This window comes from Giraffa tippelskirchi, chromosome 7, assembly GCF_054371585.1.
Source record: "Giraffa tippelskirchi isolate mGirTip1 chromosome 7, T2T-mGirTip1v1.2.pri, whole genome shotgun sequence".
NCBI classification, from domain to species: domain Eukaryota; kingdom Metazoa; phylum Chordata; class Mammalia; order Artiodactyla; family Giraffidae; genus Giraffa; species Giraffa tippelskirchi.
The window spans coordinates 101,268,719-101,289,726 of record NC_137281.1 but is presented as its reverse complement, the minus strand read 5'-3'; the positions used below and the strand labels follow the sequence as shown (position 1 = coordinate 101,289,726).

Sequence of the window (21,008 nt, the reverse complement as noted above, 5' to 3'; positions counted from 1 at the left end):
AATAAGGAAGTTTAGGCAGATGGGCAGGATACTATTCCCTCTCCCCCTCCATCTCCTCTCCCACATACACTTCTCAGAACCTGAAGATTCTATTGTAAGAGGGGAGTGTTGGGTAAAAGACATGGAGGTTTCTTTAGGAGACTTGTGTAGATGAGAACAAAATGTGGAGAGATTGAGCCCAGCTGGAAATAGCACCAAACTCACCAGGAAGAAGAGAATGTAGGGCATTATATCCTCTCCCAAGGAATATTTTACCAGCCAAGAAAATTGTACTCAATGGAGCAAGATTTAAAGAGAGGCAATAGGCTAACATGTCCTGCCCAGGAAATTACAATTTTTATATCCCCATTCCTTTCAGCAACTGAAATCTCCTCAAATTAAAAATTTTCAGGTGGGGTTAAGGAATTTCAACTATAATAGAGTCTTCAGGAAAGAGCTTGCAGAAAAGAATCATTTCCAGTCTTAAGAGAAACATCAATATTGAGGCTCCTGCATGGCAGTTGCTTGTACAGGAATTGTTTGTCCTGGGTCATCTCTCAGTTTCTAGAGTCATCTAAAATGCACCAAGATCACCATGGAATAGCATCTGATATTCTCCCTAATTCTGAAAGTTTCCCTTAAAATTATCTGATTTGCAATTCTTTTTCTTAAGTAAGTCTTGGTTATATTTTAGTTCCAAATCTCTTTATTTAATTTCTAAATGATCTTCCCATGAATTCCACCATTTTTAGAAGAAGCCATTCTGAAGCATTGTTTCAAAGTCTCTCCAAAATTTCTGCATAGTCATTCACTGGATAGTTCCTTCCAGTATCACTTTAAATAACCTATAGAAATTGAGTTTAATGTCTTTTTCACAGCTTTTGGGCAAATACTGATCAAAACTGATCAAAAACTGATCAAAATATCCCTCTTCAGAGACAACCTCAGAGTTTTGTGTATCTTGATTAAGAAAGATATGTCTCGATTTTACACAAGAAAGTTTAATATTTCAAGAACAAGCCACTCTATCTAAGGTATAAATGTAAAGTATATCTATGAACACGTCGTTGTTTCATAGAATTGTAAAACCAGCCATGTCTAGTACCCAACCATTTCCTCTCAACCTCTCCTCTGATTTCCGCTTTTTATGAGAGGTCTCCATGTGTAGCTTAGACTTCACATGGACAGTATATACAGTACCTCAAACATGTACCGTACATCTTGGCTTTCTGCTCCTTGGAAATTCAATTCAAAAGTTCATGTGTACAGCTCAGAGGTGCAGGGGAGGGGAGTTCCCTGGTGGTCCAGTGGTTTGGACTCAGTGCTTTCAATGCTCTGGCCAGGTTCAATCCCTGGTTGGCAAGGTGCACAGCATAGCCAAAAAACAAACAATACAAAAAAACTAAAAAACAAAAAATCCCAAATTCCCAATCTACCCCTCCCAATGCAAACTATTATATAGAGAATTGATAAACAACTAGATTCTAAGTTCTGCTATATAGCACAGGGAACTATCTTCAATATCCTGCAATTAACCAAAGCGGAAAAGAATATGAAAAAAGTGTATATATATATATATATATATATGTATAACTGAGTCCCTTTGCTATACAGCAGAAATTAACACAAAATTGTAAATCAAGTATACTTCAATATAATATTTTTTAAAAAGGAAAGCAAAGGAGGAAGGGGAAACAAAGAAGTGCAGGAAAAGAAGCACTCCCAAGAAGCACTCCCTGCCCCAGTAGGAGATGAGACTGATGTATAAATGTTCCCACCTCCCTTCTTTTGGCAGACAATTCTTGAAGGGAATCCAACTAAGACAGCTATCCTCTAGTGAAACACATTCATTTTAATGATTAGGAAACATCTTGTAAAAAGTACAATATTTAGTTACAACAGAAACTAGATCTCAAATCTCCTGGATCTCAGAATGGGGCATTTTATTTTACTGCCTAGGGCCCCATCAAATGTTGAATAGTATGAGACAGTGAATGCTGCTTTATGGTAGAACAGACCTTCAGGGCAGCTGGCACTCAGAAGGGACTGCCATCAGTGAGCACTGGTGCAAGCAAGGAAGGCTTCATAGAGCAGAGAAATTAAGTTGGGCCTAAAATAATTGCACAGGCATGTGTGGGACAGTTCAAGAAGAGGAAAAGATGAATGATAAAGTTATAAAGTCAAAATGTGTGCATTCTGAGGATATTTTGTAGCTTTTGCATCACATATCACATTGAGTTGTAGAGAAATGTTGAGTCGTTAAGATGGTGCCAGATTATAAAATTCTGCAAGGCAAGAAAAGGAATTTAAAGATCAGCTAATAGAATCCTTTAGTTTCACATATGAAATGTTAAGACATCTGCCCACAAACACTTAACTAGGAATAAGTAAAGGTAGAGACTGATCCAGAACCCCTATCTCTACACTTTGAATCCTGCAGCTCTTCCTTCACTCCATCAAAGTTAGCTTGACACATCCTAAAAGCTAAGGATACTTTTTGTTTCCTTTATAATGTGAACTCATGGGATAATCCAAGCCCCTAGGCCTAGTTTATTAAACTCTTTGCCAACTGGACACTGTTTATCCTTCTTGCCTTAGCAAACTCACTCAGCCCAAACCCTATATTCCCAAAGTAGTCCTCATGGTCACTTAACACACTCAGAAAAAATTCCTTCCTCCCTTGAGGTTGTGTCATTCTGTTCTGCATCCTCCTTCTTGCTTGCATTTATTAAATAAACTTCAACTTATTCACGCTCATTGACTGAGAACTATGACCAGGGCTCCCAGATTCTTTTTGCTGCTGCTAGTTTCAAGCTTACTGAGATCTTAAACAACCTTAATAGCCATGGAGAAAACTTTATAATACCATGACCTCAGATCTTCATGGCCTCCTGGATTTCAACTATCTTCTTCCTAGTTCAACCCCAGCCTTGACCATGTCATCAACCAGAACTCCATAATTCTGAAATCTTAAATGACAAACTCATATTCTTCCTTCTCTTCCAGTCTTCTTGTACTTGTTTATTCATTCAACAACCTACATGTCCCAGGCATTGAGTGGGACACTGCAGAAACAATGATGAATGAGATAGCCAAGTTTCTTTTCCTCACAGAGCCGGTAGCCTGGTGAGAGCAACTAGCCTAGAAATTAGTAGAAAGAGCTATGACAGAGGAAGTACAGGATTCTATAAAGTTTTATATGAGGGGCACCCAACCCACACTTGGGGGCTACTGGCTTCTCAGGAAATAGTGTTTAGGGTGGGCCTTCACCAGGGCTCTTCAGAAGTTTTATCTCTCCATTTTATCCTCATTTATCACCACACTCCATGGTTTTGCTTCCTTCCCTCACTAACCTAAACTCCACAACACAATCTTTTTTTTCTTACTTAGATTTTTTATAGGAATATAATTACTTTACAATGTGGTATTAGTTTCTGCTGTACAACATTGTAAATCAGCCGTGTGTGTGTGTGTGTGTGTATCCCCTCTCTCTTGAGCCTCTCTCCCACTCCACCCCCAATCCCACCCCCTAGATCATCACAGAACACCAAGCTAAGCTTCCTGTAATTACAGTAGCTTCCCACTAGCTAGCTAGCTATTATAAACATGGTAGTATATATATATGTCAATGCTACCTTCTCAATTTGTCTCCCCCTCCTTCTCTCCCTGTGTCCACAAGTCCATTCTCTACATCTGCACCTCTATTCCTGCTCTACAAATAGGTTCATCAGTACCATCTCTCTAGATTCCATATATATGCGTTAATATACATTTTTTTTTTTCTTTCTGACTTACTTCGCACAGTATGACAGGCTCTAGGTTCATTCACATCACTTCCTCTGACTCAATTTCATTCCTTTTTATGGCTGAACAATACAATCTTTTAACTACTCTCCTTCTGGAGCTTTCAATAACTAGTCCCCTAGTATATTTCTCCCGTAGCCACTCTGCAAACTCTAGATTTCAGATAAACTCAAATATCATCCTTCTCTTATCCTATGCCTGGGATGGCTGAGTTTCTAGAGAAAAGAAAGGGAAAGTCACTTAGTTGTGTCTGACTCTTTGCAACCCCATAGACTAAACAGTCCATGGAATTCTCCAGGGCAGAACACTGGAGTGGGTAGCCGTTCCCTTCTCTGGGGGATATTCCCAACCCAGGGATCAAACCCAGGTCTCCCACACTGCAGGCAGATTCTTTACCAGCTGAGCCACCAGGGAAGCCCTCTAGAGAAAAACCACATAAATATGCAAAATGATTGCACTGTACTCTGTGTCTGATCTCTGCTGTGTTCCCATTCACAGGACCTTTAAGCTACTCAGATCCTCTCTGGTTCCAACAACAAGTACTTCGGTAATTCACAGTTTGACTAATGCTGCCATCACATACAGGCCAAATCCTAACAACTCATTGCAAACTTTGTCTTCTATGACCTCTTTGGAGCATTTAAACACTTGGGATTTCTTCCATCTTCTTTAAACTCTCTTTTAATTTTATTTCAGTGATATCACTCTCTGATGATTCTCTATGTACTTCATCATTCCACCTTAATATTCTCTTGACTCTTTACTCTTCCTCTGCTGCTGCTGCTAAGTCACTTCAGTCATGTCCGACTCTGTGCAACCCCATAGTTGGCAGCCCACCAGGCTCCTCTGTCCTTGGGATTCTCCAGCCAAGAATACTGGAGTGGGGTGCCATGTCCTACTCTTCTAGCCATTCTTAAAATATTGGTATGTTTCACAGTTACATCCTTGACCCTCTTTTCTTCTCCTCTGGCATACCACCAGAGAGACTTCATCTACTATTATAACTGAATGACTACAAATCTAGATTTTCAACCAAAGCATTGTCCTGAACTCTATTTCAACAGCTATGTCATCTCTGCCTGACTCAACATGTGTGAGACTAAACTTAACTATCCTTATTATTTCTCCTCAATCCAATATAAGCTATTTTCCTTCTCATATCCACTCTCTTTGGATCTACAATCACCAGCTGCCTGAACAATAAAGACAAATATAAAAATCATTGTACATTTCTCTCTTTCCCTCACTCCCACATTTAATGATAACCAAACCCTTTTTATTTGTTAGGGAAATTAAATAAATAGTCTTGTTTAGGCTTCAGAGACAAAGCAGAACAGGCCTCTGACCTCGCTTTTAACCTGCCTGGACACTATTCTGACTGGGAGTGACTGTCAGTGACTGCCTGCTGTGAGTGCAAGACTTGCAGCACCATAGATAAGATGGGGGAGAAATCTTGAGATTGTTGGGGCTCCTGGAGGGGATCTGGCCAACCAAGCCCCAGGCTTAACTACATTCCAAGTTTTACACAACACAATAAACAACATTAACATGAAACCAGAGCTGTAATTTGATCACAGATTGATGATGACATCAGTTTGCAACAATCCTGGGATTATAAACGGAACCAGAGCTGCAATCTTTGAAGGGTATGCTTTCAGAACTGCTCTGACCTGGCTCTTTATCACTTTCTCAAGGAAGATTCCCTCCAGTTCAACACCTCCCTTACCTATGTTCTCTCTTGATTTAAAAACAAAATACTAGTTATCTGTGCCAATCCTTTTATCTCTGTTGGGCTTCCCAGGTGGCGCTAGTGGTAAAGAACATGGCTGCCAATGCAGGAGATGTAAGAGATGCAGGTTGATCCCTGGATTAGAAGATCCCCTGGAGGAGGACATGGAAACCCACTCCAGTATTCTTGCCTGGAGAATCCTATGGACAGAAGAGCCTGGCAAGCTACAGTCCATAGAGTCGCAAAGAATCAAACACAACTGAAGCAACTTAGCATCACAACTTAGTCACACAGAATTATTGGATATTGCCTCCAAATTCAGGCTATTTTATATCTCCATAGCTTTTCTCAGTTTGTTTTATTATCTGGAATGTCCATTCCTTCTTTTTTCTACACCTTTTTTTTTTTTTTTTCAGGACTCAGGAAGTGTAATCTCCTCAGTTAATCTTCCCTGGTAGCTCAGTTGGGAAAGAATCCACCTGCAATGCAGGAGACTCCAGTTGGATTCCTGTGTCAGGAAGATCCCTGGAGAAGGGATAGGCTACCCACTCCAGTATTCTTGGGATTCCATCATGGCTCAGCTGGTAAAGAATCTGCCTTCAATGTGGGAGACCAGGGTTCCATCCCTGGGTTGGGAAGATCCCCTGAAGAAGGGAAAGCTACCCACTCCAGTATTCTGGCCTGGAGAATTCCATGGACTATATAGAGTTCCATGGACTATATGGAGTTAGACATGACTGAGCAACTTCTACTTCATTTCAATCTTTCCTGAAGCATTCACTGACTCCCCACACCACCAAAACTTTATCCCCCTACTGAGTCCCATATATACCCTTAACAAAACACCTATAGTACTTATGCTACTGTTTACAATACCCTAGTAGACACTTCACTTCAGTCGTGTCTGACTCTTGCAACCCCATGGACTGTAGCCTGCCAGGCTCCTCTGTCCATGGGATTCTCCAGGCAATAATACTGGAGTGAGTTCCCATTTCCTACTCCAGGGGATCTTCCTGACCCAGAGCTCAAATCCATGTCTCTTATATCTCCTGCATTGGCAGGCGGGTTCTTTACAACTAGCACCACCTGGAAAGCCCTACAATGCCTTAGGAAGCCCTACAGCTATCCTAATAAACCAAAAATGCCCTCTGGAAAGAGACAATTTCTGAATTTGCTTTGTACCCCTAGGATCAGGCACAATGCCTGACTCAATAAATGTTTGTTAAATGAATGAATGAGTTAATTAATTCAGAACAATGTGCAGTTCCTGTAATAAATCATTTTGTGCAGCCAAGTAGACATTGAGATCATGGGCTCTGTAGTCACACAAACATAGGATTAAGTCCTCCGTTTAACAATGTGTAAGTTGTTTGTTCTTGGCAAGTTAGCTCTCAAAATTCAACTTCGTCATTTATAAAACAGGGATAACACTGCTACTTCATCCAGTTCTTGTGAAGATTAGATGGAAAATGTATGAGAAGAATCCAGGAGTCAACTGACCTATAGCAAGGACTTAATACATGTTAGTCATTCTTATTATCCTATTCTTTTGCCCATACTGTTCCCTCTACCTGATGACTCCCCTCCCCAGGATGTCCTTCCTTTGTATTTTAACCTATCTAGCATCTGGTCTTGTTTTAAAAGTCAAGTAGGCTATTGTCGCCTCTAGAAATCTTCCTTAAATTCTCCCCACTCCTTGGGAATTAGGTGACATTCTTCTTTTTTCTTCTTTTTCAAGTACCCTATTCTGTCTCTCCCACAATACATATTACACACAGCAAGTGTCTGTTTGCTTGCTCAACTCATGCATTAGACTATGAGATTGATAAGAACAGGAACTGTGCATTTTACCCCCAGAACCTAGTGTGTGCATAGAGGTATAGAGTACTTTGTACTCAATAAATGATCATCAACAGAAGAAATGCTGCCTATTAAAAATACCATGAACATGGTGGCCAAGCAAAAACTTCTTGACGATTTGATGGGGTCAAATGTGCCCTATTACGCTATTTGGAATGAAAAGTAGTGTTAGTCACTCAGTCATGTCCACCTCTTTGTGACCCCCATGGACTGCAACCCACCAGGCTCCTATGTCCATGGAATTCTCCAGGCAAGAGTACTAGAGTGGGTTGCCATTTCCTTCTCCAGGGGATCTTCCCCACCCAGGGATCAAACCTGGGTCTCCCACATTGCAGGCAGACTCTTTACCAACTGAACCATCAGGGAAGCTTATTTGAAATAGATTAAATCAATTCCAGATTAATTTAAATGATGCCACTTATTATAGAAAGAAATTGGACGGTCAGCTATAATATTCCATTTCAATCTATAATGAGAAGTCATATATAGCCCATGGTATCAAGACCCCTTATGAATAAGCACATGTTTGGATATATTTGCAGCTCTACCCCATGGTTAAGTTCAAAAAGTAACCAGAGAAGCTTAATTTAACATGAAGTTGAAAAAGCTTCATAGTAAACTCTTTCAATACCTAAAGCTACTTCTTTTTCTCTAGGCTTTTCAAAATTTTTAAATATTTATTGCTTTATTCTTTATTCTTCTCAATGCAAGTGAATTAAGACTATGAACGCTTGTCTTAATTTCCTCACATGACTACAATGAAAACTGCAGAAAACAGCAAATTTTAGTTCATGTAATTTAAGGTCTGATTTCTATTTGATGAAGAAGAATCCTTCCCTGAAAACATCATGGAATCCTAAGATAATGGTTTAAAATATTTATTTATAATTGAGAAGGCAGACAGACTCTTAATCATGGCATGGCTTAATTATAGCAGCATAAGTGTAATTAGCACTATTGTGATATATTACTAATTTGTAAGATGAATTACCTTCCTTCAGTTTTCAAAATAGAAGAAGTTATGCATATTATCATATGAATACTTAGCTTAAATTATTTTTCTTCAGTATCTTGTCTACTAAACATCAAAAACTTTACTTCTTTATATATTAATTTAATATCTCAAAGTTGAGAGTAGAAAAGCCAAAAATACCAACCTATTATCCATTTTAATTTGCACTATTCATTGGGCATCAACTTTCATTATCTATTCACCGATTTTTTATTTCAAATAGTTATTAATATTTGTTATCCTTGTCATTTATATATGAGCAGAAATGAGCATTATGGATTTATGCCTAAGGTAAGGTAAGGTGTAATGGGAGGGGCGGAGGAACGCTTTGGAGATTATATTGGGTTTGCCCAAAAGTTAGTTCGAGTTTTTCCATAAGATGTTATGGAAAAACTCAATTGAATTTCTTGGCCATCCCAATAGGAGTTAATGACTGAAAAGGTACTTCAGAGTTACTAATTCTTCAAAAGAAAGTATCATTTGGTATTACTATAACAATGCCTTACTTTTATTTTTAGGCTTAATGTTTAAAATTTGTTTTCAAAGTGGCATAAATTTCTTTTAGCCACCATGCTTTAGAAAAAAGACCATGAAAGCAAAATATCACTATTTTTAATGTCACTTACTGCCATAGTTTTTTCTCTTTATTACTTACTGCCATAGTTTTTCCTCTTTATTACTTTGCCTTCACTATAGATTACATTCCAGTAATAAGCTCTAGGCCTGACATACATTGTTGGAGAAAGAGAGCTATTTTAAATTCCTTTTTTAATATGATATTTAGCCACAAATCTTAAGCATTTTTTTCCTTTTAAAAAACAGAGCTTGGAGAAGAAGATTTGCCAGTGTTGCATCAGAGACCAGAAAGGCTTTACAAAATAAAGATTTATTTACAAATAAAGGGTTAAAACAATTTCAGGATTATCTATATTTCAGTATATCCAAGCAAAGTGGGACTACGGAACTTGAATTCACCTGAAAGTTAACTCAGTCTTCCAACTTACTTTCAAATTGTAGGGATGAATCTATAATGGAAGAGTTTATACATTTAAACTTTGAGAAATTAAGCATGTACGTCTGGGGCTATGAGTTTATTTTCTGAAAACAGAAATGTGATCACCTCATTCTGATGGAGTCTTCATTGCCAGTCTACCTCACTTCAGAACTCTGCTCATCAGCTTTAGATCAGCTCTGCAGATAAACCTAATGTACAGGCTCATCACAGATGTCTCTCAGATCAGCATTAATGAGATATTTGCCTCTGCTAGGAATTCAAGAATCCAATCTCTATGACTCAGTGCAGAAATAATTTACTACATGTAGGGCCTTGGAGAATCAAAGAGAAAAAAAAATGATTAAGAAATACCATTTGAAATTAATTACAGAAATTATAAAATTAATAGAGATGAACCCAATTAATTTATTTGATTTTTTTCCTAGACTAATATACAATGATCTAGCCTAATTCTTCTGCATATTCTCATGATACAGTAATCAGTTCAGTTCAGTTCAGTCGCTCAGTCGTGTCCAACTCTCTGCAATCCCATGAATTGCAGCACGCCAGGCCTCTCTGTCCATCACCAACTCCTGGAGTCTACCCAAACCCATGTCCATCGAGTCGGTTATGCCATCCAACCATCTCATCCTCTGTCATCCCCTTCTCCTTCCGCCCCCAATCCTACCCAGCACTAGGGTCTTTTCCAATGAGTCAACCCTTCGCATGAGGTGGCCAAAGTATTGGAGTTTCAGCTTCAACATCAAATCTTCCAATGAACACCCAGGATTGATCTCTTTTAGGATGGACTGATTGGATCTCCTTGCAGTCCAAGGGACTCTCAAGAGTCTTCTCCAACACCACAGTTCAAAAGCATCAATTCTGCGGCGCTCAGCTTTCTTCACCGTCCAACTCTCACATCCATACATGACCACTGGAAAAACCATAGCCTTGACTAGACGGACTTTTGTTGGCAAAGTAATGTCTCTGCTTTTAAATATGCTATCTAGGTTGGCCATAACCTTCCTTCCAAGGAGTAAGCGTCTTTTAATTTCATGGCTTCAATCACCATCAGCAGTGATTTTGGAGCCCCAAAAAATAAAGTCTGACACTGTTTCCACTGTTTCCCCATCTATTTCCTGTGAAGTGATGGGACCAGATGCCATGATCTTAGTTTTCTGAACGTTGAGCTTTAAGCCAACTTTTTCACTCTCCTCTTTCACCTTCATCAAGAGGCTCTTTAGTTCTTCTTCACTTTCTGCCATAAGGGTGGTGTCATCCGCATATCTGAGGTTATTGATATTTCTTCCGGCAATCTTGATTCCAGCTTGTGTTTCTTCCAGCCCAGCGTTTCTCATGATGTACTCTGCATATAAGTTACATAAGCAGGGTGACAATATACAGCCTTGACGGACTCCTTTTCCTATTTGGAACCAGTCTGTTGTTCCATGTCCAGTTCTAACTGTTGCTTCCTGACCTGCATACAGGTTTCTCAAGAGACAGGTCAGATGGTCTGGTATTCCCATCTCTTTCAGAATTGTCCACAGTTTATTGTGATCCACAAAGTCAAAGGCTTTGGCATAGTCAATAAAGCAGAAATAGATGTTTTTCTGGAACTCTCTTGCTTTTTCGATGATCCAGCGGATATTGGCAATTTGATCTCTGGTTCCTCTGCCTTTTCTAAAACCAGCTTGAACATCTGGAAGTTCACGGTTCATGTATTGCTGAAGCCTGGCTTGGAGAATTTTGAGCATTACTTTGCTAGCTTGTGAGATCAGTGCAATTGTGCGGTAGTTTGAGCATTCTTTGGCATTGCCTTTCTTTGGGATTGGAACGAAGACTGACCTCTTCCAGTCCTGTGGCCACTGCTGAGTTTTCCATATTTGCTGGCGTATCGAGTGCAGCACTTTCACAGCATCACCTTTGAGGATTTGAAATAGCTCAACTGGAATTCCATCACCTCCACTAGCTTTGTTCATAGTGATGTTTTCTAAGGCCCACTTGACTTCACATTCCAGGATGTTGATACAGTAATACCCATCATTTATTGTAAAAAAAAAAAATCATTGCATCTTGAGGTACACATATCAATTAAATATTTTCATTTGAAAATGAAATGTGTGTTATTATTGGTCTTTTACTTAATCGCCTCCTAGACAATCTCAGGGCTTCTTAACAGTACCACTCTGAGCATCAGTTATAACAATGGAAGTTTAGCTTACAAGTGTAAGGGAGAACATCACTTAAAGCTGACATAGTCATATCATTGACCTTGAGCTGTTCCTTAAAAAAATGAATTGGCTTACTGAGGCAGTCAAGTAGAAAGCAAAACTCATCATTTTCTAAAGGTTTTCTAGGTAGAAATCTTTAGGGACAATCTTTTGTAGTGTCTAAGTCTTGATTAAATGTCTTAATTCGCTATGATTAACGATTTTTAAAACTCTGGGGCACCAAGTTTCTTATACATTGTATTATATGAACCTTGTAAGTGGGGATGTTCTTTGAATGAACACCTTAATCTACACACAAACCACATCAAAAACTGTAACAGATTATTATGCATTATGTCACTCTGTTAGTATAAATGACATTTCCAGGTGAGGGCCCTCATTCATTTAAATAGAGATGTAAATTTCTCAGCCAAAATATATGCCACATTACAAGAGAATTTTCTTTAACAACAAATGACACTCCATTCTTCCTGTTTCCACAACTAAAGTGACTATGTCCCTCAGAAAGCCCACTAATGATTCATTTTTGTCAAACTCAGATTCAAGTCATATCATTCAAAAACCTCTTTAATTCTTAACTGCTAGTGACTAGAAAATATGAGGTTGAAGAAATGAATATGAATGCATATGGAATGTCAAGCTCTGCATATTCTTAAAGATAGTAAAGTTCAAGTTCCAACATTCAATGCAAATTATATACAATTTGATGGACTGCTATTATCTAAAGTGGATAGGACCAAGTCTTCTGTCTTTAATCAAAAGTAGGATTACTCACAAACTTTTGCCATGAAACTGGAAGAAAAGCTGTATTAAAATGTCAATCTTTCTCTGTGGGATGGAGAGAATGAGAACCTAGAACTTTCTTCAGATCCACTGTCTTCAAAGAGATGCCAACAGTGACCATACTATGGTGGACAATTTGGTCTGTGACTTTAGTCTCATTTACTCTCAAAGTCAACTTATTTTAGGTCCACAAGTACTGAGGAAAGCAGACATGCCTCATGCTTCCAGGTTCTCCTTAACTATGTCAGCAATATACGACTCAAACTCTAGGACTGACTTACTCTCCTATGCTTTAAGATAAAGTCGTATCAAGCAACCCAGACTAGTCAAGCACCAAAGCATTGCCCCACTAACACTGCTGACTTAATAAAGGATTTGTTCCAAAAACATACACTACCTTTATTTTTGTATTAATTTTTATTGGAGCATAATTGCCTTGCAATGTTATCTTAGTTTCTGCTGTACAGCAGGGAGGGGGCTAAGATGGCGGAGGAATAGGATGGGGAGACCACTCTCTCCTCCAAAAATTTAGTGAAAGAACATCTGAACGCTGAGCAAACTTCACAAAACTACTTCTGAACGCTGGCAGAGGACGTCAGGCATCCAGAAAGACAGCGCATTATCTTCGAAAGCAGGTAGGAGAAATTATAAAAGATAAAAAGAGAGACAAAAGAGTTAGGGACGGAGACCCGTCCCGGGGAGGGAGTTGAAAAAGAGGAGAAATTTCCAAGCACCAGGAAACCCTCTCACCGGCGGGTTTGGGGGAAGATTTCAAATCTCGGAGGGCAACATAACTGGGAGAAAAAATAAATAAAACCCACAGATTACGTGCCTAAAGGCAACTCCCAGCAAAGAACCCCAGACGCTCGCATCCGCCACCAGCAAGTGAGGGCTGAACGGAGAGGAGCGGGCGGCACTGCCTAGGGTAAGGACCGGGCCCGAGTGCCCCGAGGGCAATCTGAGGGAGCTAACGTGAGATAGCAACCTAAACTGTGGGACAGCCAGAGAGAGAGAACTATCCCGCGAAAAGCTCAAATCTAAGGCACTGCCGGCCTGCTCACAGAACAAAGGACTGAGCGATACCAGAGGAGAGCTAGCCGGCTGCGGACCGCCCCATCCCCCCGCCAGACACAGCAGGCAGGCGGGGCCCGCCAGAGCCGGAAAGGGGCAAACTCGGCCCCAGAGAGGGCACCCCCTACCAAACTGAAAACAGGCTCCCAGTTTCTAAGCAAAGACTGCCTGAGATCCCGGAGGGTCGACAGCCGCCGGGAGGGTCGCAGCCAGAGACCAGCACCCCAGAACCGACACAAAGCACACCGGAGCCGGGCGCGCCCGTAAACCGAGGCGGGGACGAGGGAGGTGATAAGCTGCACCGCCCCAACAGGGGGGAGCGCGCTCGCCAAACTCCTGGCCGCCTGAGCAGCTCCGACCGGGAACGGCACAAACCGCGGGCGCAACCGAGTCTGCGCCTTTGTGGAGTACCCGGGAACCTGAACCTGAGCGGCTTAGACCTGGGAACTGCACGCATCTCAGGGCCCACTCCCTGGCCGAGTAACCTGAAGCCTGAGCAGGGTAGACGGGGAAAGCACACACGCCATGAGGGGCGAACCCAGTGCGGCCGAGACACTGCGAGCTCTCCACACACACGCCAGTGATATAGGTTTGCAGTGTTCCTCCCTCCCCACAGCACGACTGAACAAGCGAACCTAAAGAGACCGCCTCTGCCCCTTTGTGGCAGGGCGGAAATTAGATACTGAAGAGACCTCTAAACAGAAGCCAAATATACAGAGGGAAGCGCCTTGGAAGTGACAGGCCAACAGATTAAAATCCCTGTAGTTAATACCGACTGCATTGAAAGGGACCTATAGATCTTGAAAAGTATAAGCAAGAACAAGGATCTATCTGAAACTGAACAGACCCTACACTGCTCACAACAGCTCCAGAGAAAGTCCGAGATATATATTTTTACTATTATCATTTTTTTTTGATTTTTTTTTCTTTCTTTTTTCTTTAAGTCCTCTATTACACCTTTAATTTTCATTTTCATAACCCACTATTACCTTGCCAAAAAAAAAAACCCTATTTTTAAAGCAAACTGCATACATATATCTTATACCTTTTGTGTTTTCTTTTTTTTACTGTTTTTTTCCTGTTTTACTTTTTTTACTGTTTCTTTTTTTACTGTTTTACTGTTTTTTTTCTTTTTACAGTTTTCTTTTTTTATATTGTATGTTTTATAAGAGTCTAACCTCTACTCTAGATTTTTAATCTTTGTTTTACATATTTGATATCAATTTTGTACATTTAAAAACCCAATCTTTAGTACCCATTTTTACTCAGGAGTGTGATTACTGGCTTGATTACTCTCTCCCCCTATTGACGCTCTTTCTTCTCCCCCAGGGAACCTCTATCTCCCACCCTCCTCCTTCTCTTCTCAACCCAATTCTGTGAATCTCTGAGGGTGTTCTGGGTACTGGAGAACACTTCGGGAACAGAATACTGCCCAGATCACTCTGTCCCCTCTTGATTCCTCCCTTTCTACTCATGCTCACCTCTATTACCTTCCTCCCCCCTCTCTATGTATCTCTGTGAACCGCTCTGAGGGTTCCAGACTGTGGAGAGCACAGAGGGAAGTGCTTACTGGCTAGACCGCTCTCTCCATGTTTGAGTCCCCCTCTTCTCCTCCTGGTCACCTCAACCCCCCCTCCCCCACTTCACCTTTCCATCTAACTCAGTGAACCTTTCTGGGTATCCCTCACTGAGGAGAATCTTTTCACCATTAACCTAAAAGTTTTATTATTGATGCTGTATGGATGGAGAAGTCTTGAGGCTACCACAAGAATAAGACTGAAAGCCAGGGGAAACATTAATTAATAGGAGATCATCCAATAGCCTCCACATATACACTGAAACCAAGCTCCACCCAAGAGCCAATAAGTTCCAGAGCAAGACATACCACGCAAATTCTCCAGCAACGCAGGAACATAGCCCTGAGCATCAATATACAGGCTGCCCAGAGGCACACCAAATCCATAGACATCTCAAAACTCAATACGGGACACTCCATTGCACTCTAGAGAGAAGAAATCCAGCTCCACCCACCAGAACACCGACACAAGCTCCCCCAATCAGGAAACCTTGACAAGCCACCGGTCCAACCCCACCCACAGTGAGGAACCTCCACAATAAAGAGGAACTTCAAACTACCAGAATACAGAAAGGCCACGCCTAACACAGCAATCTAAACAAGAAGAAAAGGCAGAGAAATACTCAGCAAGTAGAGGAAAATGAGAAATGCCCACCAAACCAAACAAAAGAGGACGAGATAGGGAATCTATCTGCTGTACAGCAAAGTGAATCAATTATACATATACATACATTCATTCTTTTTCAGACTTCCTGCCCATTTCAGTTCAGTTCAGTCGCTCAGTCGTGTCCGACTCTTTGCGACCCCATGAATTGCAGCACGCCAGGCCTCTCTGTCCATCACCAACTCCCGGAGTCTACCCAAACCCATGTTCATCGAGTGGGTGATGCCATCCAACCATCTCATCCTCTGTCGTCCCCTTCTCCTCCCGCCCCCAATCCTACCCAGCATTAGGGTCTTTTCCAATGAGTCAACCCTTCGCATGAGGTGGCCAAAGTATTGGAGCTTCAGCTTCAACATCAGACCTTCCAATGAACACCCAGGATTGATCTCTTTTAGGATGGATTGATTGGATCTCCTTGCAGTCCAAGGGACTCTCAAGAGTCTTCTCCAACCCCACAGTTCTAACAACACCTGCCCATTTAGATCACCACAAAGCATTAAGTGGAATTCCCTATGCTATACACCAGATCCTCATTACTTATCTATTTTCTAGGAGTGGACCTTTTTTTTTCACACTTATAGTAGTGTGTATATGTCAGTCCCAATCTCCCAATTCATCCCACTCTTCCCATCCCCCCTTGGTAACCATAAGTTTGTTTTCTACATCTGAAACTCTATTTCTGCTTTGCAAATAAGTTCATCTGTACTATTTTTCTAGATTCCACATATAAGCAATATTATACAATATTTATCTTTCTCTTTTACTTACTTCACTCTGTATGACAATCTCTATGTCCATCCATGTTGTTATAAATGGCATAATTTCATTCCTTTTTATGGCTAATAGTCCATTGTATATATGTACCACATCTTCTTTATCCATTCTTCTGTTGATGGACATTTAGGTTGCTTCCATGTTCTGGCTATTGTAAACAATGCTGCAATGAAGATCAGGGTACATGCATCTTTTCAAGTTATGGTTTTATCTGGATATATGCCCGGGAGTGAGATTGCTGTGTTATTTGGCAGCTCTATTTTTAGTTTTTTTTAAGGAACCTCCATATTGTTCTACATAGTGGTCATAAATCATTCTAGAAGATTAAAACAGTACAACTCCCAGTAAAAAATCTGCAACATTTCCTTCAGCACAAGGTCTGCGACAGATCCATCCTATTTCTGCCATTGTTAATGAAAGGAATGAACTATACCTTTGAAATCTTTATAGTTAAACTTCTAATGACTGATTTTCTGTACTGTACATAAAGAGAAAATGTATAGAAGTGGAGCCTTGGGAATAGACAACCTTGAGAAGTTTATTCATTGGATTATCTCAGTCTTTAAGAATATCATTTTGAAGAAAGTAAAGGTCCATGCTAAATAAATGTCTCTCCTTTTGTGTAAAAACCTGTATAGCAAAAATGCTTATGTTAATAAACTAATCCACATACAATACAAGATGTAAAGGACAGTTACTTTATATATTTTTCTAGCTGGTAAAAGATACAAATGGAGGATTATCATTCTTGAATTTGTTAGCTATTGCTGGGTAAAAAAAAAAACACTCAATGACTTATAACAGTAGTCATTTATTATTATAGTTCACATGTCTGTGAGTCTCCTAGAAGTCAGCTCAATTCAGCTGGGCTCACCCACACATTTGCAACTGGAGGTTGTCTATGGATTCTGCTCTAGGTTGACATTGTTTGAAGCAAATTAATTAGGGCAACTCTGTTCCAGTTTGTCTCTCCTTCTTCAAGAACCAATAAGTGAGTCTGGGCATGTTCTTCTCATGGTGGTGGCAAAATTACTAAAGAACAACTGAAATTCTCAAGCACTTTTCCAATCCCTTGCTTATATCATGATTTCTAGTGTCCCACTGACCAAAGCAAGTAATATGACCAAACACAGATTCAATGGAAAGAGAAATATATTGATATTTGTTGCTTGATGGAAGAAGTGATAAATACAAGTGGCAAAGAGTATGGCTAAAAAGGAAAGATGAAGAATGAGAGTCATTAAAGTAACCTACCACATAATTGATAAAAGCCATGAACAATAAATAGGATTAATATGAAATATACAAAGCAAACTAAGAAACATCTAGAAAATTGTGGAAATAACACAAATTTCTTTTTTGCCTGATTATAAAAGCTACACCAAGACTTACAACCTCCAGAGTATATACTCCTCATTACACTACTTCAGAGAGTAACCAACAACCCCTGGAATGTAAATTCTGATTAGGGCACCTCCGATGTTAACTAACAGCCCTTTAGCTATAAAATATAATTACTTAAACACACCATGTATCTCATACTGTTTGTACAGAAACATTTTAAGGTCAATTACAGGCAACACACGTCATAAGGAACAATCTTTAAAATACAGTCAGGTAGAATAATTATATAATATTCAATAAATCCCTCCTAATGCTGCTTTTTTTCATCTTTCAACACTCATATTCTCAGTTCTTAAGACTAGCTCTTATGCTCTTTCTATGATTCTATTTATTTTGTTCATTTCACAAACCCTTAAAACTGCTGATTATGAGTGCCATTTTCATTTCTTCAGTGCTCCCTCAGTTCATTAAAATCTTGCTTCTACAATCTGAAACTGATACCTAAGATCCATTCTTAATTTTCAAACAGAAATCTCTCTGCAGCAATTAATATTCAGTTCAGTCCAATTCAGTTCAGTCGCTCAGTTGTGTCCGACTCTTTGCGACCCCATGAATCGCAGCACACCAGGCCTCCCTGTCTATCACCAACTCCCGGAGTTTACCCAAACTCATGTCCATCGAGTCAGTGATGCCATCCAACCATCTCATCCTCTGTCGTCCCCTTCTCCTCCTGCCCCCAATCCTTCCCAGCATCAGGGTCTTTTCAAATGAGTCAACTCTTTGCATCAGGTGGCCAAAGTATTGGAGTTTCAGCTTCAACATCACTCCTTCCAATGAACACCCAGGACTGATATCCTTTAGGATGGACTGGTTGGATCTCCTTGCAGTCCAAGGGGCTCTCAAGAGTCTTCTCCAACACCACACTTCAAAAGAATCAATTCTTCAGTGCTCAGCTTTCTTTATAGTCCAACTCTCACATCCATACATGACCACTGGAAAAACCATAGCCTTGACTAGATGGACCTTTGTTGGCAAAGTAATGTCTCTGCTTTTAAATATGCTATCTAGGTTGGTCATAACCTTCCTTCCAAGGAGTAAGCGTCTTTTAACTTCATGGCTGCAATCACCATCTGCAGTGATTTTGGAGCCCAAAAAATAAAGTCTACAATCTCAAACTGATATCTAAGATCCATTCTTAATTCTCAAGCAGAAATCTCTCTGCAGCAATTAATATTGCTGATTGCCATTTCTTTTCCAACACTATTTCCTAACCTGCTCTAATGGTTCTTAAACTAGCTCCTCTATTTTTACCTTCTATTCACCTGTATGCCTATACATTTATACAGACCTTGGCATCTTTGCATCTCTTTGAGTGAGAATTTTTCTCCAAATTCACTTCCATGGAGAGTTCATCTTTCTCCTCAAAGCTTCAACTGTCACCACGATATTGACAACCACTAAATTTGTCTTTCCCACACTGACTGCAATTAAACTTCAATGCCATGTCTCCAAAACATCTTCTTTTCTCTTGAATTCTTACCACCAAATTACCTACCATCCAGTGCTTTGTTGTCCTTTCCAACTGTGCCAATTCACATTGCTCTTTACTGTTTTAGGAGTTTTCTCCTTCTCTGTCAATGCAGTCATTTGACAAATACTTGCTGAACACTCACTGCATGTCAAACACTGCTCAAGAAGCTAGAGATACAGCAGTCACAATTAATAAGATCAATTAGATAGACAACTTCTCAGGTGTGAGATTGTCCAGTCTCTACATTTCTTTCAAAGTGCTTTCTCATATCCAGAAAGCTATCCTAGCCTAATTCCACACCCTAGTGGTTTTTTAACTCATTCCCATTTTTCTTTATATATAATCTGTGCCTGTCATCTGGTCCTTGAGTTGCAGGATTTTTATAGCTGATGAACACATATACAGTCCATTTGTATATGTATACATATTTAATGTATATATTATATAACATAAAATATATAAAGGCATATGGAAAATTTCCCAACTATTTTATAAGCTCCTTAAGAGGTGCTGTATTTCTAGCTGATGTTCCTAGCACACAATAAGAATGTTAAAATATTTAAGGAACGATTATTGAGAATACTTTAAGAAAGGAAATATCCATTTGTGTATAAATGTAACACAGGAAAAACATCAACTTAATTCTCTATGAAAATAATAATAATAGGCAGTCCTTATTAAATACTTGTATGTGCCAGGCATCACTGTAAGTGCTTTACATACATTTAATCCTCAAAAAACTAATCCTATGAGAGAGATACTATTATCCCCATGCTTAATATGATAAAACTGAGAAAGAGAAAAGTTAAACAACTCTTCAAGACCAGTAAATGGTAAGGTTAGATTCAAATCCAAGCAAATTTAATTCTGAATTCAGTACTTTTATCTACTCTGTTATACTGTCTTTCAAGATTTCTACCAAGAAGTCTAAGATTTCTTGGTACCAAGAAGTACCAAGATTTCAAGAAGTCTACCAATTTAGATTTTTGGCATTATCAAATTCTTCTGCCCTGATAACCTCTGTGTGTGTGTGTGTTCAGTCATCTCAGTCTTGTCTGATTTTTTGCAACCCTATGGACTGTAGCCTTCCAGGCTCCTCTGTCCATAGGGATTCTCCAGGCAAGAATACTGAGGTGGGTTGCCATGCCCTCCTCCAAGTGAGCTTCCCAATCCAGGGATCAAACCTAAGTCTCTTGTGTCTCCTACATTGGCAGGCAGGTTCCTTACCACTAGCACCACCTGGGGTAACCTTTGTAAGTGTCTGCATACTAATGTCAGAGTGTAAGCGCTGTTAACAGAAGAGAAAATCCCTATTAAGTTCGTGAATTAGATGTCTGTCCACATATCAGATTTATATAAGGTGACTTTACAATTTTTCATCCAAACCAACTTTTGGGAGTCATGGGCTGTTATATTTATAATATACTGATACATAACAAATTATCTCCAAATTTAGCAGCTTAAAACAACAAATACTGGTTATCTCACACACTTTCTCATGGTCATAAATCCAGGAGAGGCTTAGTTGGGTATTTGTGTCTCAGGATCTCTCAAGCAATTGCAGTCAAGATATAGACCCAGAATATAGTCTCCTACAGGCTTGTCTTTACCAACAAAGGTCCATCTAGTCAAAGCTATGGTTTTCCCAGTAGTCAC

General features: G+C 39.8%; 1 long non-coding RNA gene across 1 annotated transcript in view; it reads right to left on the bottom strand.

Annotated features, from left to right (window-relative positions):
• The window catches only part of LOC145514135 (uncharacterized), a 32,837-nt gene extending 13,150 nt beyond the window's left edge, over positions 1–19,687 (bottom strand). Inside the window, exons 1-2 of the long non-coding RNA XR_014059859.1 lie at positions 16,472–19,687; positions 9,505–9,710 (exon numbers count right to left, since the gene is read on the bottom strand). This is a non-coding gene — a long non-coding RNA (uncharacterized LOC145514135). The remainder of the gene's footprint in view (positions 1–9,504; positions 9,711–16,471) is intronic.
• Between the last annotated feature and the right edge of the window lie 1,321 nt (positions 19,688–21,008).